The following is a 17,419-nucleotide window of genomic DNA, read 5'->3' as shown; positions in this document are numbered from 1 at the left end:
GCTCTTTTTACTGAAAGACAGTTTCTTATTCCAGGTTTTACAAGATTCATGCAATTAAATCCTCGCTCACAATTTACAGTACGCGATGGAATTATATAAATCAATTAGAAGAAATTGTTCACGTAACTTAGGCTTATATGAATTGCACCAACTCTTTGAAATATATTCCCGAACATCTATTGCTCAGTACCTTTTTGGACATGTCTATGCCATTAGCATTTCATTTAAATTCAGTTTAGTTCAAAACACATCTCTGATTTAATTTTCTCCATTACCATCTTCGTTTTTGAAGTCCAATGTGGTCGTCGCATTTTTGCACATTTACATTCAAAGTTTGTTGCATTTTTAGAAGTCGAGTAGCAAAATGCGACAAATGCGACTATGGCTTAAACCCTGGTTCAGATACACCCGGCGAACTGAACTAAAGGAATTCTTTCTCTTCGTATTTTGCACAGATCCCGTAGCGCGCCACCTTTTAGCATTATTTATTAAATTGGGAGACTGGTAACTTAACAAAAAAAAAAAAAAAGCATCATGTATGACCTTCCTCAATGAATAATTTTTATTTTACATATTCTTTTTTTTTTTTCTTGTGTACACAATCCCTAGATATTTATTTATTTACTAGAGCTTCCTCAAATTAGAGGCTGCCATTAGACAAAGACAAAACAAGACAAGAACATATGGGTAAGAAAAAAAGTAAACAAGTACACAAACAAACAAACAATGGCAGTATACAGAATAAAAAAAAAGCTACAAGTAAAGAAGCGATGAAAGCTAATAAGAGAAAGAAAAAAGATACTGTTGCGCTAGTTTTTTCAGTACACTGAATTAGAGTCCATATATATGGTTCCGTAAAAGTTTGACTGACTCTCTAATTATGAGGAGGGCCAGTTCATTCAGAAAGGATTTGTGCAGTCCTAGGGTCTTACAGAATTGAGAAAAGAAGTTAGGTATCATTCCTCTTGCTCCAAACATCAATCCCGTAACACTGATATCGTGAAGTTGGTATTTATCTTTATAATACGGGATGGTTGGAACGTACATTGCTCGTTTCTCTTCGTGTACGTCTTCAGGCTGTCCTTTACGCGTTTCAAACCTGATGGTGGGGTCGATTATCATACCATGAGACAGGGATTCGCTAATGGCGATTATATCAGTTAGTCTGTTACTGCCATTGTCGGCAGTTCCGTGGACTTCTTCATAGACGGTGTATTTTAGATTTCTAAGGGCATCGGCCAGTTTAGTTCTAATTGCATGGAGCCTATGTATACGCAATGTTTCGCCATAAGGGCAGGCTCCCAGGACATGTCCAAGGGTTTCTATCTCACTGAGGCATCGCCTGCAGTGGTTGTCCTGAGACCTACCGGGTATGGCTCTTACAGCAGTCATCTTGATAGCCTCATACACCGCTAGTTATTCCATCGGGCTTAGTTATCCATTTGTTAGAGGGAGTGAATTCACTGCACAGAATAACTGAACACTGTACAAAACACGCTACTCAAGACATACAAACACAAAACGAATTTCTAGCTTAAAACTATTATCAAAAAGTTTTAATTCATTCAATTACGGACTAGTGCGAAATAAAATGATTATGAACCTTTGGCGAAATTTCATGTTTAAACCTCGGGCCACTTGCACCCTCAGCAGTAACCCTGTAGAACTCATTATAAGCTTAAACATCTTCATTTCGCCCTTGATACATAAATTGCTATGTCTAAATATAATTAATTAATACTTTAGAAATCTTCTCACTATTCGTGAGCTGCCACAAGGGACAGAGAGTACTTAATCATATAAGTGTTTACAAGTTCAGTGAACCATTAATTTTGTTTGGCAGTTTAACTCCTACAAGTACATAGCTGCAAATACATTTTGAAATTAGTGGAAATATACCTAGTTTTAGTTTTATGTTTTTAGCACATTTTTCTGTAGTAGATCGTCTGTCAGATGAAAATTTTCGAAGTAGCTCTTTGATAACTTCATCTCTTTGGTGAGGACTCTCATACTGACCATATTGGACTCCTTCCATGTGTCGTACTTTTGGTGTAAAAATACGATATGAAATCTCAACACCAAAAGGTAAAACAAGAACACAGACAACAAACAGTAATTTTAGTTTTATCTGTAACAGAACAGCCAGAGTTCAAAGTTCAATCACAAAGCAATCAGACATAATGAATACCGGCGAGCACAGAAACCCCAGCCCTCCACCTCGCACATATCAAACAATTCTCCGACTACACCAGATTGCCCACTAATAGGAGATCCCTGTAACTTACCACATAACCACTGCGATAATTTAAATTACTTCTCCCCCCCCACTTCCCTCTTCCCTTTTATATATGTCTCATTGTGGACCGAGTCGCCCCACCAGTCTTGATCAAATTACAAAGGCTGTGCCCGAGCCCTGTTTGCTCCCAAATTGATAGGATCGATTTGCACATTGCTCACAATGCTATCGGAAAAGGCCTTCGACGCCGCTCGGCGTGTCATACTCGAGGGCGGAGGGGATAAATAAATTGATACACGCGGCAAGCGAATGTACGGGTCAAGTTCTCCCCAGTCACTAGACAACACGAGTTACAAACCCGTCAATTACTCCCAGAACGGATTAGACATCAGTTCGCCCTACCGTAGCGGATTTGAGTATTGGGGAGACATAGCGACGACATCGAAATCCCCTGAAATGTGGCGTAATTTTCCGAAATCCATTTCGCCATTTTCTTAGAAATCGCACTTCCATAAGTCGATCTTCCATATCTAGAATTTTCGATATCTCGAAGTTACTTTAATTTCTGAGACTTAGCGAGATAACCTAGATGTTGATACAGCGTCGTAAAATAACCCAATAAAAAAACTTAGGGAGGACATCGAAATTCCCTGAAATGTGGTGCAATTTTCCGAAATCCATGTTACAGGCTTAAATTTCGCCATTTTCTTAGAAATTGAACTTCTATAAGTCGATCTTCTATATCTCGAATGTTCGATATCTCGAGGTTATTTTAATTTGTGAGACATAGGGCCGTATTCATAGACATTCTTAGCGCGGGCTTTCGGTGCATGATCAGCGAACTAACGTTTTTCGTATTCATAAACCAGTGTCAGCGATATGATATGATATGAATCCTGTTTAGCACGCTCGTAGCCCGGGCTAGCGAAATGTCTATGAATAGCACCCATAGCGACGACATCGAAATCCCCTGAAATGTGGCGTAATTTTCCGAAATCCATTTCGCCATTTTCTTAGAAATAGAACTTCCAAAAGTCGATCTTCTATATCGCGAATTTTCGATATCTCGAGGTTATTTTAATTTCTGAGACATGGCGACGACATCGAAATGCCCTGAAATGCGTCGTAATTTTCTGAAATACATTTCGCCATTTTCTTAGAAATCGAACTTTCCATAAGTCGATCTTCTATATCTCGAATTTTCAATATCTCGAGGTTATTTTAATTTCTGACACATAGACGACATCGAAATCCCCTGAAATGTGGCGTAATTTTCCGAAATCAATTTCGCCATTTTCTTAGAAATCGAACTTTCATAAGTTGATCTCCTATATCTCGAATGTTCGATATCTCGAGGTTATTTTAATTTCTGAGACATAGCGACGACATCGAAATCCCCTGAAATGTGGCGTAATTTTCCGAAATCCACGTTACTGGCTCAAATTTTGCCATTTTCTTTGAAATCGAACTTGCGTAAGTCGATCTTCTATATCTCGAATGTTCGATATCTCGAGGTTATTTTAATTTCTGAGACATAGCGACGACATCGAAATCTCCTGAAATGTGACGTAATTTTCCGAAATCAATTTCGCCATATTCTTAGAAATCGAACTTCCATAAGTCGGTCTTCTATATCTCGAATGTTCGATATCTCGAGGTTATTTTAATTTCTGAGACATAGCGACGACAACGAAATCCCCTGAAATGTGGCGTAATTTTCCGAAATCCATTACTGTAGGTACGTTAATATAAAATCACAATTTGAAGTCACACAAAGTTAGTGTGCACTCGATGTAACTCGAGTTATGTGGATATAAAGGGAAAATTGGGACGGCTACGATGAAGTTCCAGAGTAGCTCAGTTGATCAGAGCGTTGGTGCGTTCAGCCAAAGTTCCCAGGATCGATACCCGGCTCCGTAACAGTTTTTCCCTTGAAATTATTAAAGTCTGCTTCACAGGGAGCTTTACCTGAAAGCTAGATCTGCACATAAGTAAGTTCAGAATTGTTGTGCAAGTTTGTGAGAATATTTCACATTGGTTTTAACTGCGCCACAGAGAATTAAAATTGTCTTGTTTTATTTAGAAACATCGCCGCTACGTCACAACCAGAACGACCGCAATTTATTGTTGCCGTAGCAACCGTGGTAACTTCCTGTGCAATCAGGAAGTATTTTTAATTGAAATATAAACATGATTAAAATCCATATCGTCGTTGTTCCTGCAATAATTCCCATGTGTCATATTTATCGATTTTCAGATTTTTGCTCTATTAAATAACTTAAATAGTGATACTGTACAGCAAATAATAAAATTCTTATAATATGTAATTATATTTCTTTCTTTCGAAAATTTAAGAATTCACAGTCTCCTATGTACCACTGCCATAGAATGAATTATTTTAGTAGGTTATTTTACGACGCTTTATCAACATCTAGGTTATTTAGCGTCTGAATGAGATGAAGGTGATAATGCCGGTGAAATGAATCCGGGGTCCAACACCGAAAGTTACCCAGCATTTGCTCATATTGGGTTGAGGGAAAACCCCGGAAAAAACCTCAACCAGGTAACTTGCCCCGACCGGGAATTGAACCCGGGCCACCTGGTTTCGCGGCCAGACGCGCTGACCGTTACTCCACAGGTGTGGACTAGAATGAATTAATATGTTTTTCTTCCTACTGAACATTTCTATATTTTGCACATAGGAGTTATTGCAGGAACAACGACGATATTTCTAAAAAAAAGTTCAGGAAAATCACAAACTGAAATTGACATTGTAAAATATCAGTATTATGTCGCTGAACTCACGCATTGTTCCTTTGCCGGACTTAAAGCAAACCAGAGGCCGGGAAAGTAAACTTGTCCACGTCACTGCCTGCTGGATCGCATCCTGTAGCTGCATAAACTGTCAGCTCAATTAAAGTTATTTTTCCGCTAGGTGGCAGGCAATACCCACCGCTATTAACATTAGGTTCGTTCCAACAACAGTCAGGAACCGTCCGTAACCATCGTGAGCATGCGCAGTACAGAAAAAACGTTCCAACACAATCCGAACCAGTCCTGAACCGGAAACATGTACTGCAGTCGGGCGTTCCAACAAGCTTTTGACACGGGTTCGGAACGGTCACAAATAGTCCGCGGATTGAGGCATGTACGGATGAGTATGCAAGACGCGCATGCGCATAAGCTCACCAACCTCTCCTGGATACTGAATAAAGACATGATCGACTGTTCACATCAATGAGGTTAAAGATGAAAAGTGACAGTACAGACGTATGTATGTATGTATGTATGTATGTATTTTATTTCGTCCTAATGATCATACAGGATGATGTTGGACACGTCAAATTAATACTAAAAACAGTTCTAAAACTAATACACATTTACAAAATAATGCTAATATATATAACGTGGTGTATTATACTGACAAATGATTGAGCATTACCACTAAAATTGTCAAATCTTCGCACAATAAACCTAGAATGAATAATTATTTATAAAACTAGAGATTTAATTTAAACTTTCGCCAAAAAAAAAAAAAAAAAAAAAAAAAAAAAAAAAGGAATGGAAATTATTTGGGTATTGAAATAGTTAATTACAATTTCAACATGCAGCTTCGATTAAAAGTATAATGAATAACGTACATAAATTAATAATTAAAAAAAAAGAACTATTTTTATATGAGAGTCCCCCAGTACACTACATTGAATTGGCGGAATTCTTGCCTTTCATATTTTTTGTCATCATTTTTTATAGAAAATGATCGAAATTCTACTTCCTACAATTAGAATTGGCTGCGAAACGATGCTAATAATAAGCATCCCGTTCTTAGCAAAGATGATCACAGTTATAGCATCTCTGGATTTAGTACATAACGATCCGCGAAAGCGTTCCAACAGCATCCAGTCCAGTTTCAATCCCAAAGCAGATGCTCAACTAGCACATGCGCATAAGATGGTACAGGAACCGTACATGAACTGATCCATGAACCGCTTGTTGGAACGAACCTATTATCACTATATGCAAAGTCACTACTACCACCTAGTGGCTACTCGCGCATAACCGTTATTGGGCAGGCAGTGTAAGCAGCCATAGGGTGTGATCCAGCAGGCAGTGGTCCACGTAAAAAAGCAAATTGGTGACTCGGTAAGAATGCTGGTAATTTAGGTTTGACTCCCCTCTTTGTGTGTGTATGCGTGCGTGCGCGCGCAATACCATTCATTGCACTCGATAAACGTTTCTAAATAAATCTTTCATATAGGCCTACCCGTGGTACGTATGCCAAGGCGCAATAGGATGTTTATAGTTTCAAACAACAGACTTGGAACTTCGTAATGTTAAAACTAATAATGACAGACTGTAAGTAGCTGATACGGTAGTCGTGCATGTGTCCCCTTTGAAAGATGCAAGAAGTGAAACACAGGGACACTTTATCCCCTTATTTCGAGTCTCATTAGTTACAATTCCAACTTCTGTGGTAAAAACTTTACCGAACAAGAACAAATTTCCCTTCTAGCCTTCCCTTTCTCTTTAGTTTACAACGGCCAGTTAGAGACTAAATTAATTATTAATCGTTAGACCTCAATAATTTAGTCGGGCGTAGAAGAAAGTTTCAGACTAAAGTTTGAGGTATGCTTCATAATACTCATGTCGCTTTGTATGCATTATTAAATTTAATAACCACTTAAAGAAAACTGCACATTCTGGGGTGCGTTTAAATGAATGGCGCTTCAGTGAATACTTTTTTTCAGGTTTTATATTTGGTGGTTTGCTAAACATGAAGTTTATATAATCTTGTGGATTTTTCTAAGGTACTTACATTTTTAATCTTAGAGTTTAAACATTTTCCTACCAAGAAATTAATATAAATGAATGGAAAGAGAAAACTAACGAGTCTTCACGGATAAACCCGAAGTACTATCGATAAATAATCGATATAATCGAATACTCTTGATAGTTTATACTACCGTCGCGTAGTATATTCTTCTTACAATTAGTATCAGGCTTATGCATACAAAACGAAATATAATAATAACTAGTGGCTTGTGCAGCAAATGCTCCAAACTAAGTTCGTTAGACGTTCGAATAAAAATTTTTCAGATTTATTTTCAGTGAAAAATACCAGACATTTTGAAAGATAATGAAACATACTCACTCTGAATGGTTTTTTGTGCCAAATACTTTTTCTTGATCCTATCCACCTTCAGTTTTTGAGTTTCAACGCGAAAACGCAAGTAAAAATGTCAGGACGATCAGTGGGTTTTTCATGTGGGAGTAAAGCAATAGCTATTTCAGGTCATTGTGGATTGTAGGCGAAAGTTAAAAAAGTCAGGTTTGCTATGCTTTCGAACAATAGACAAAGCATCTTGGTATAGCCTAGTTGCTGCATGTAGAGTTTGAAATGTAGAGGGTAAAATCATTTTATTCTGCTAAGAGATCTTGCTGAAATGATCGGGAGACTACAAAATTTTCTAGACCTCTTATTTTATCAGTAAGTAATATCATCTTTCCTTGGAACTGTAATCTTTGCGCTCTCTCGAGCCAATACTGAATCTACACCACACCGCCATTAAATATATGAAAAAGACCTAACCCAACTTGATTAGTAACTATAAAAATATTTGATTTTTAATAACAATATTATTATCTTACGCAAGTTTTGTAGTTTATATATTAACATCATGGCATTAACTATAATAATAATTAATTTCTAATAGTAATAATGTCATCAAACCACCTCAAGTTTTGTAGATTTTAATATCCAATACACAGATGTACTCAGAAAATTACACACCGCAGAATTATTTTTAATAAGTCTTGAAGATTTTAATAACCAATTGAATTTGAACTCTAAATATGTCAGCAATCCTGCAGGTCATGGCCTTCGTGTAATAGCCTATTGTTTATTCTAGTGTGTGTTTTGTTTTGTTTTGAGATGCAATTAGTTCTCAAAACTGACGAAAGATGGATTTTGGAAAATAGGAAAATTATGTAGGAAAACTGAAATTTCACTGAAAACTATTATTTTTCTGGAAAACTTTGGATTCCAAGCTTCAAAATGCGGAGTCATTTATTAAAATCCGTTCAGCCGTTGTCCCGTAATTTCCATTACCAGTTCAAATTATATATATATATAATAATAATAATAATAATAATAATAATAATAGTTTATTTAACCTGGCAGAGTTGAGCCATATGGCCTTCTCTAACACACCCATACGGCCTTCTCTAACACTGTAATATATATTTCTACTTCAAGTATCTTCTACAGTCAAAGCAAAAGGTAATACTACAACTTCATGCATAGGGTAAATTAGGGTCTGTTGGACAGTCGAGCATGTTGGACACTCTGTACTTTAACGTGTTACCTCGCCACTTGTGGGCACCACATTCTGCTAGAAGTCAATGACGGAAGTAGCCACGAGTGGGGCTATTTCCGTCATTGATTTCTAGCAGAATGTGGTGCCCACAAGTGGCGATGTAACACGTTAAAGTACAATGTGTCCAACATGCCCGACTGTCCAACACACCCTAGTTCACCCTACTACCCAGTATATTTATATATCGAACGAGCAGTCAGTTATAGTCATCTTGTTAGCCGTGGAACAGGTTATTCTCGCTTTCTGATTGCATTGTTCGTTGCATGGAAATTATTTATTAACGTTACTTCGTTACATATAAAGACTTCTACTTTTACTCTACCCAAAATTGAACGAATACGTGTATGGTTGAAATGTCAGTCTTATTTGAAAGCCACGAAACACTTTAGTGGCGTTTATTGTATTTCGAAACATTACGTACAGTTGGTAGCATTGGGGTTTATCCAGTCTAAAGACAGAATGATTGAGCGTGGAAACATTACATGCTGAGCAAGTAAGCTTTCCTTTACGTGATAAGGAATGAGTATTACAAACGCGATAAAATGTCGAGATTGTTTGCTTTCTGTGTAACCGCACTTATCTACATTATTCGATTCAAGATCGTTGATCAATTCCATTAAAAATGCATGTTTATTCATGATAACACAATCATAATGTCAAGCACGAACATTGTGAGGGTGAGTGCTATTGTTTCTGTTGCATTGCGTTTTAGTCTTCCAGGAAGCATAATACAATTCTTTCTCACAATATGTACACTTATAGGTATTAATGATGTGAAATATGACTTTAATCTGTATTTAATCTGTTACGTGAAAATTTAAGAAGACTGCTACATTTTTACTACGTCATACTACTTTTCACCAATAAAACGGTACGGAACGACGTGTTTCAACCAATCATGCTTGCTTACCCTACAATTTTTATCATCTTCCTAGCATTTGTTTGTTTTTATCACCTCTCTAACATTTGTTTCTTTGCCAACGTTGTACTTTCATTGTGCCTTTTAAAATGATTCATGTTTATTTAATCATCCTTTCAAAACTTTTCTGTCATTTGTCTTGTTTATATTATTTAGGTTATGTCATAGCTTCTGCTGTATGAGATTATGGATAGTCACGTATCAGAGATTGTTTAATATAATTATATTCATAATTGAAATAGAATGCGACTGTTTTAATAAAAAATGAAACTGAATCAAAAAAAGCCTTCTTGACTAGTAATCGTCCATAGAGTTCATTGAAAATTGTATAGTTGGCACAACTGGTAACAAGAGAATAGCTCATCATAACACATTACTATTTGTAATGATGAAATGGTACAATAATACATTTTCAAGACAGTTCAGTAAGTCAATTAATATTTTATTGTATTAGAGTACTTTATTTTTTGTAATATTTATACTATCTTTTAATCGTGTAATAGTCAATTAAATCCCACTTGAGTTTTGATTTTCTCTACTAGATAAATCGAAACCTCTATTGAGATCACTATAGATAATCCATGAACTACTAGTGCTTTTATATTGCTCGCAATATTGTTAGAACTGTTTTGTTCCTTAGTTGAATATCACAATGTAGGCTGCACATGTACATACATACATACATACACACACAAATCGAACTGAAACCCTGACCGAGTTACTACGTGAGCGCTGGCTGTCTTGGGGAGGAGCAAGTGAGAAAGCACGGGGGGAAGGGAGAGAGCACTATGCACTATGTACTTGCAGGTCCACTCACAGTTTGTCAAACCTGCTAACAAAAGCATTAAAAAGTTGACTAGTTGCCTGCAGTGCTAGCATAATGGAACCTTCCTAGCCGACAGTCGAGGCAAAAATGAAGAATCCGTAATTGTGGTAATACCGGAGAGTGGTTCTTCTATTGGTCGCGATGCCCACACACACACCCTCTCAGATATTTACGTGGTGATTGGTGACTGAATGACGAGGAGCGAGGGAGAGAGAAGAAAGAAAGAGAGAGATTCCAGAAGTTGGCGTGTTTTACGGGGTTTCACTTGAAGTTGTCAAACCTGTGGAGTAACGGTTAGCGCGTCTGGCCGCGAAACCAGGTGGCCCGGGTTCGATTCCCGGTACAAGTTACCTGGTTGAGGTTTTTCTCGGGGTTTTCCCTCAACCCAATATGAGCAAATGCTGGGTAACTTTCGGTGCTGGACCCCGGACTCATTTCACCGACATTACCACCTTCATCTCATTCAGACGCTAAATAACTTAAGATGTTGATAAAGCGTCGTAAAATAACCTACTAAAAATAAAGTACATACATACATACATACATACATACATACATACATAAAAGAAACAATTAGTGATATAATAGCGCTGTTTTCTTATGTGAAGAATGACATATTTCGGTCACTGGGCTCGAACCAATAAGAGGCGAGAATGCGAGAGAAGTTGGTTCACTCAACGCGGATTGGCAATGAATAGGCACGATGCGGAACGATTCTGCGAAGTTGGTCTTTACGACTAGTTTTATACTTCTCAGCAGAGCGTATCCGTGTACATTTTGCCCCCGCTGAATGTCTGAGGCAGCATTGTCAAGCTTTCACAGAATACGAAGATGATGGATAGTCGTAGCTTTCAGTTTGTTTGCAAGGATATAGAAGTTGACTTTAAGACCTCTATGACGTGTATGTGTGTGTGAAAGACAAATGTCTTACAATTCTTTCACACATAAACGCGCTTCTTAGCAGTCTATCTTTAGTTAGAGTAAGCAAAAAATGAATGAATGAATGAATGAATGTCCATGTTATGGTAGTTTTAAGTGTATTTTACCAGAGTTTTAAGTGTATTTTACCAGAAACCGGCAATTTAGTTGTACACTAGACAGCAAAAGAAATGCCTAGTCGAAATCGCTATCGATTTGAAATATTATCGTGTTACAATGACTTCGTTTGTTAAACAATAGAAATAGAGATAATTTTACAGAAGGCATTGCATTCAATTTTCAGTTCTGTATCGGTATTTATAGGCGGCCGGGTAGCTCAGTTGGTAGAGCAGCTGGCTACGGACTGGAAGGTCCGGGATTCGATCCCAGGTGGCGACAGGATTTTTTCTCGTTGCCAAACTTTCAGAACGGCCCCGAGGTTCACTCAGCCTCCTATAAAATTGAGTACCGGGTCTTTCCCGGGGGTAAAAGGCGGCCAGAGCGTGGTGCCGACCACACCACCTCATTCTAGTGCCGAGGTCATGGAGAGCATGGGGCTCTACCTCCATGCCCCCCAAATGCCTTCATGGCATGTTACGGGGATACCTTTACCTTTACCTATCGGTATTTGTAATATTGACTTTTTTGTTAATGCAATATGAAACGTAACTGGCCGTATATATCGACGCGTCCATGGATAATGAAGAAGGCTGTGGAATATCATAAACTGCAATTTAACTATTTTCGTGTAGCAGTCTTATTAATGTTGTAAAATAGTATATTGCGATACAAGCGTGGTAAGTGCATTATAACGGAATCGAGAAAGATTTCCGAGATTTTTGGCACATGTATTGCATACTATTTTTTAACCGATTTTAATTACAAAATTAATTGTTATTAAACATTTTAAATTTAAATTAACAGTTTGTTTTTGGACGCTAACATTTTCGTGTGTGTTCGCCGTTTGTTATTAGTGGATAGATGGCATTTGTTGTTATTCGTGTTTGTCGATAGGTGTTATATATTAAATTATTCGGCAGCGAAAATGTTATAATAAAATAAAGTTTAGCTTTGTCTTCAAAGAAGTAGGTAGATGACACATTAATTATACATTTAATAAATAATTGCATACCGGTATACGTTAATGCTTGAATACGTTTTTTATTTACTCCATGAATGTTTTCGCGTTCGGCCAAGATCCAATGAGTGGCGCTCAGAGCTACAACCGGAAGTCGTCAGAAATGGTTTTCACGCTTACGTCTTATCTACATTAATTCCTGTTTTCTTACAAATCTCCACTCCAATAAATTAATTTCGAAAGAGTACAGGTATAATAAGACATTTAGTTATTTCCTCATAGAACACGGTGGTGAGCGACACTGATAGTTCGTTACTTTAAAGTAAATAAATAAAAATTGATTTATTTGCTTACAGCACCTGTGTTGTAAGTTTAATTTACAAGGCCTACCAACAACATCTGTAAGGTTGTTGAAAAACACGATCGAGTAAAAAAGTATAACTTATGAATAATTTAAAATCAATTCATGTTAAATAATAATGTAAACTTGTTATAAATGTCGTATTTAAATGTTAAAAAAAAACAAGCTGAGGAAAATAGAATTTCCACCTCGCCATGTTTGCTGAAGTCCTCGAAAAACAATATAATTTCTATCGGCATTTCTTTTGCGGCCCATTGTACTTCCACAGTCTAGTATATACAGTCACGAAGCTCAATACGTAGTAAATATGCATCCATAGATAGTTGCCAACCACTAGGATCGCTAATATCGCCTCATTACAGACAATGCGAAAAGTACCGGCACAGTCTAATTGTTCCTAGCACCCTCACAACTCAAGCTTCGTGACTGATACTAGACTGTGGTACTTCCATAAGAACCGAATTCGAATGACGTCAGTGTAAATTTGGTTCAACACAATTTTTTTTTGTTCTGTAGTATTAATGTAGGTCGAATACAGAAGTTGCACGTCAAAAAATACAAAACTTCATCAAAGACTTACGAATAACAGTTATAATGTGAGATATTTGCCGAACTAATACGCAAGATGGCTTTGTTCGCGTCAAACGTTTCACTGCGTATTGGATCATTCCATCGAGTTTGTTCATTAGAGATGAACAAAACTAACTGCCGCTCTCGCTCGCTGTGTTCGTTGTACTTGTCTTTCGAGTCTCGTCTCGTAACTCTCGTGCGCTTCTAGTCTTGCTCATGATTCTCGAAATAGCATTTGGTCGGCGTGGAAATATTATAGACTTATTAATTTGTCATACAGAATATCTGTAATATTGACGTTTAATATTTGAGAGGAACATTGAAGGAGGAGAATTCGATCCGGTGCTGTGGATTGAATTCGGCGTAGCTCAGTGGTCAGAGCGCTTGGTACGTAGAACCAAGGACACGGGTTCGATCCCTGGCGCCGGAGCGAATTTTTCTCTTCAAATATTAATTGTCAATATTACAGATATTATTCTGTATGACAAATTAATAAATCTATAATATTCTCATAGCTAGCAGTGCATATGTCTGTACATATTACTGTACACTTAACTGAGGAATCCCGGCCAAATAAGTCGCTCAGCTGAGTGCGCTCCTAGTATAATGGCAGTTGACATTGGACATATAGCTACGTCAACATATATGCCTAACTTGGAGTCAGGCCATAAAGGGGAACACTGAAGGAGGAGAATTCGATCCGGTGCTGTGGATTGAATTCGGCGTAGCTCAGTGGTCAGAGCGCTTGGTACGAAGAACCAAGGACCCGGGTTCGATCCCCGGCGCCGGAGCGAATTTTTCTCATCAAATATCGGTGTGGAAAGATTTCGTAACTTTGAATAACATACATTATTGAAATAAATAACATTAGAGATGTTCAATTGATACAAAAAGACAAAACAAAACTGTATCATAGTTAACAACATATTCTGGTTCTATTATCAGATATTACCTATGCTTGTATATAAATAGAAAACAAAATTTCAAATAAATTTGCATTTCTGTGTAAAATTGTAGTGTGCTTTGTAAATTTGTAGTGTTTTTTGTAACGCAGTTTTACTCCTGGTTGAGTGTTAGAGAAGGCCGTATGGCCTTAACTCTGCCAGGTTAAATAAATTATTATTATTATTATTATTATTATTATTATTATTTCTAAGAAACATAAAACATAACGTTAAATAAAGCGTTAAAATATATATATATATATATATATACACACACACACACACACACACACACACACACACACACACACACACACACACTTGAGATTGTACACTTGATCTCAAACATACAAAAAAAAAATCTTAGCCTTTTAATAAGGGCCTAGTAATTAAATAAACATTGGGGGGCAAATTATTATACACTGAAAGAGAGATATGTTGTTTCAAATAGGCTACTTGATTTTTATACATACATATGCAAGTTGCCAAAACATAAAATTGACCACCTCTGTGGTGTAGGGTTCAGCATGCTGGTCTCTTACGCAGAGGGCTCGGGTTCGATTCCCGATCGGGTTGAATTTCCTGATTTAGGCTTTTCACGGTTTTTCCTCAACCGTAAGGCAAATGCCAGGAAATTCGGGCCACAACATCCCTGAAAATCACCGGCCTCATTCATCATCGAAATCATATTCATAACAAATCAGTAACATATATACAGTCGCCATCTAGTTCACAACAATAAAACCAGTCTCAACAATAGAACACAGGCCTTCGGATTTCAACCAAAGATTAACTCGCGATATGACCAAAGATGTTAAAGCCAGTATAAATAACAGCGAGAAAAAAAAACATAAAACTTCAGTCTGGCATCAACAACTGAGACGATTCAAGGCCGCTTGACGTTCGAGAGCTGATCATTTCCGATGTCTTGATCGTTCGTGACAAGCAGTCAATGACGTAGGCAATATTGTCGTGCGGGTTTTCGGCTTTGCGGGCGCTGATAGTCTTGATTTCTCGATCGTTGTTCAGCTCTAATGTTCGTGCTCTGTCACGGCAGGACATGCAAAGGAGGCCATGACCGCTCTAGGTCTGCAAATGCCTACGGAGTTAATTAAATGAAATGTACACTTACCATTGGCACCGACTGTGCAGCCGGGAATGTAACGACAGATTAAATCGTGTTAGAACCGCGTATTCTGCCCAGACGCGCCTGTATTCATTATCGTTTCATGTATGTTTCACATGCCATATTTTGTTACACTAGTAAACTACGTACATGTGTTCATGGATCAGTTCTTTTATTAATTTTTGTTCTCTCTTCTGTAAAATAAACACGTATAATATGCTTCTTTCATCTGTTACATATGGCGACTGTTAATTGAGGATTTAAAACCATGTAATAAACCTTCCCCTCCTCTGTATAGCATATTGCAAGTCTTTTTTAGTGGTAAGCTATCAGTGCTCATTCTGCGCTTTCATTTTAAGAGGCATTAATGTAGCTACGGCAGTACAATTAGTTTGACAGCCTTTGTACAATACGAATTAAACCACAGAAATTTGAGACGAGATATAAAACGCAGGTACACTTTCTCATATTCGTGTCGTGGATACGGCTTAGAGGTCTCTGTACGTGACGGAAATGTATATTTATTAATGACCCGAACAATATGAGCAAATGCTGGGTAACTTTCGGTGTTGGACCCCGGACTCATTTCACCGGCATTATCACCTTCATTTCATCCAGACGCTAAATAACCTAAGATGTTGATAAAGCGTCGTAAAATAACCTACTAAAATTAATGATTCGGTTCGCCAAATAACAAGAAAATTTAAAACTTCAAAAAAAAACAAAAAAAAAAAAATGTTCGTAATGTATTTGAACCACGTTTTTTTTTTTTTATCATGGAAGAGTTCATTGTAAATCGATTGGAGAGGGAATTTCCAATATTAAAAAGTAATGTTATTCATATTACTATGATGTACCGAAGTACATATATTTCCGTGCAAGAATTCTTCACCATTTGAGCCGTTCAGACCAGAAGTGGTGTAAATCAAAATTGGGTAATGAGGTTTAAAGTAAATATTCTGTAAAATACAGGGCAAAGTAGCAATTGATATGTCCTTCGTACTATCCACTGACTAATAATCTATACTAGTAATAAATCTGTAGCCAAAATTTTTCTGGCAATTTTCGATTTTCCAAAAATAATTGGTGTTAACATGTATAATTAACCATCCTGAAACCGAAAATAGCTTTTTTGACATTTTTGTTTGTCTGTCTGGCTGTCTGGCTGTCTGTCTGTCTGTCTGTCTGTCTGTCTGTCTGGATGTTTGTTACCTTTTCACGCGATAATGGCTGAATCGATTTATTTGAAAATTGGAATATAAATTAAGTTCATTGTAACTTAGGGCCGTATTCATAGACATTTTTAGCGCGGGCTTCCGGTGGATGATCAGCGTTTTTCGTATTCATAAACCAGTGTTAGCGATAGGATATGATTTGAATTCTGTACTAGTAACCAGTGGATAGCCGGGGCTAGCTTAGTACTCTCGTAGCGCGTGCTGCGAAATGTCTATGAATAGCACCCTTAGATTTTAGGCTGTATGGCATTCAAAATACTTTATTTAAAAGGGAGGTTATAAGGGGGCTTGAATTAAATAAATCGAAATATCTCCCTTATTATTTATTTTCATGAAAAATGTTACATAACAAAAGTTTCTTTCAACATAATTGCCGATACGTTTTATTCTATACAAAATTTTGATAGGACTGATATTTAATGAGATAAATGTTTTAAAATTACAATAACAACGCCAGTTAAGGCGCTGTACTGAAATAAAACAAATGACTTCGTCTATAAGGGGCCATGGACAACAACAATCGAAAGCTATTAAACACAGCCTACAGAGAATGTTTCTGTGTTTGTATGAAGTAATATCGGAAGCTAATTAATTGTTTAATTATTATTTCACCATTGGAAAGTGTAGTTTCCCTAGATGGACATAATTCTACAATGTTATTACAGTAACTTCTGAAACATATAGCAAGTAATATAAAGTATCCACATTAAAACTAAATCATATGTCAATCTTCATTAAACTATGGTTACATGTAATAACAATTAAGAAACATGTTAAAGGAATTGTCATTGCACCAAATGATTGCTCTCTGGACCAAAATGACCACATT

The 17,419-nt window shown here is 37.1% G+C and overlaps 1 protein-coding gene and 1 non-coding gene across 5 annotated transcripts in view; both read left to right on the top strand.

The window, feature by feature from the left end:
• Nucleotides 1–17,419, top strand: part of sbb (scribbler) — a 678,201-nt gene that overhangs the window by 232,077 nt on the left and 428,705 nt on the right. The gene's annotated exons all lie outside the window — the stretch shown is intronic.
• Nucleotides 14,004–14,076, top strand: TRNAF-GAA (transfer RNA phenylalanine (anticodon GAA)). The gene has a single exon. It is a non-coding gene; the product is annotated as a tRNA-Phe (tRNA).

The sequence above is a fragment of the Periplaneta americana genome, chromosome 3 (genome assembly GCF_040183065.1).
Source record: "Periplaneta americana isolate PAMFEO1 chromosome 3, P.americana_PAMFEO1_priV1, whole genome shotgun sequence".
Lineage (NCBI taxonomy): Eukaryota > Metazoa > Arthropoda > Insecta > Blattodea > Blattidae > Periplaneta > Periplaneta americana.
The sequence above is the reverse complement of the archived record's forward strand: the minus strand, read 5'-3'. Positions and strand labels throughout refer to the sequence as shown.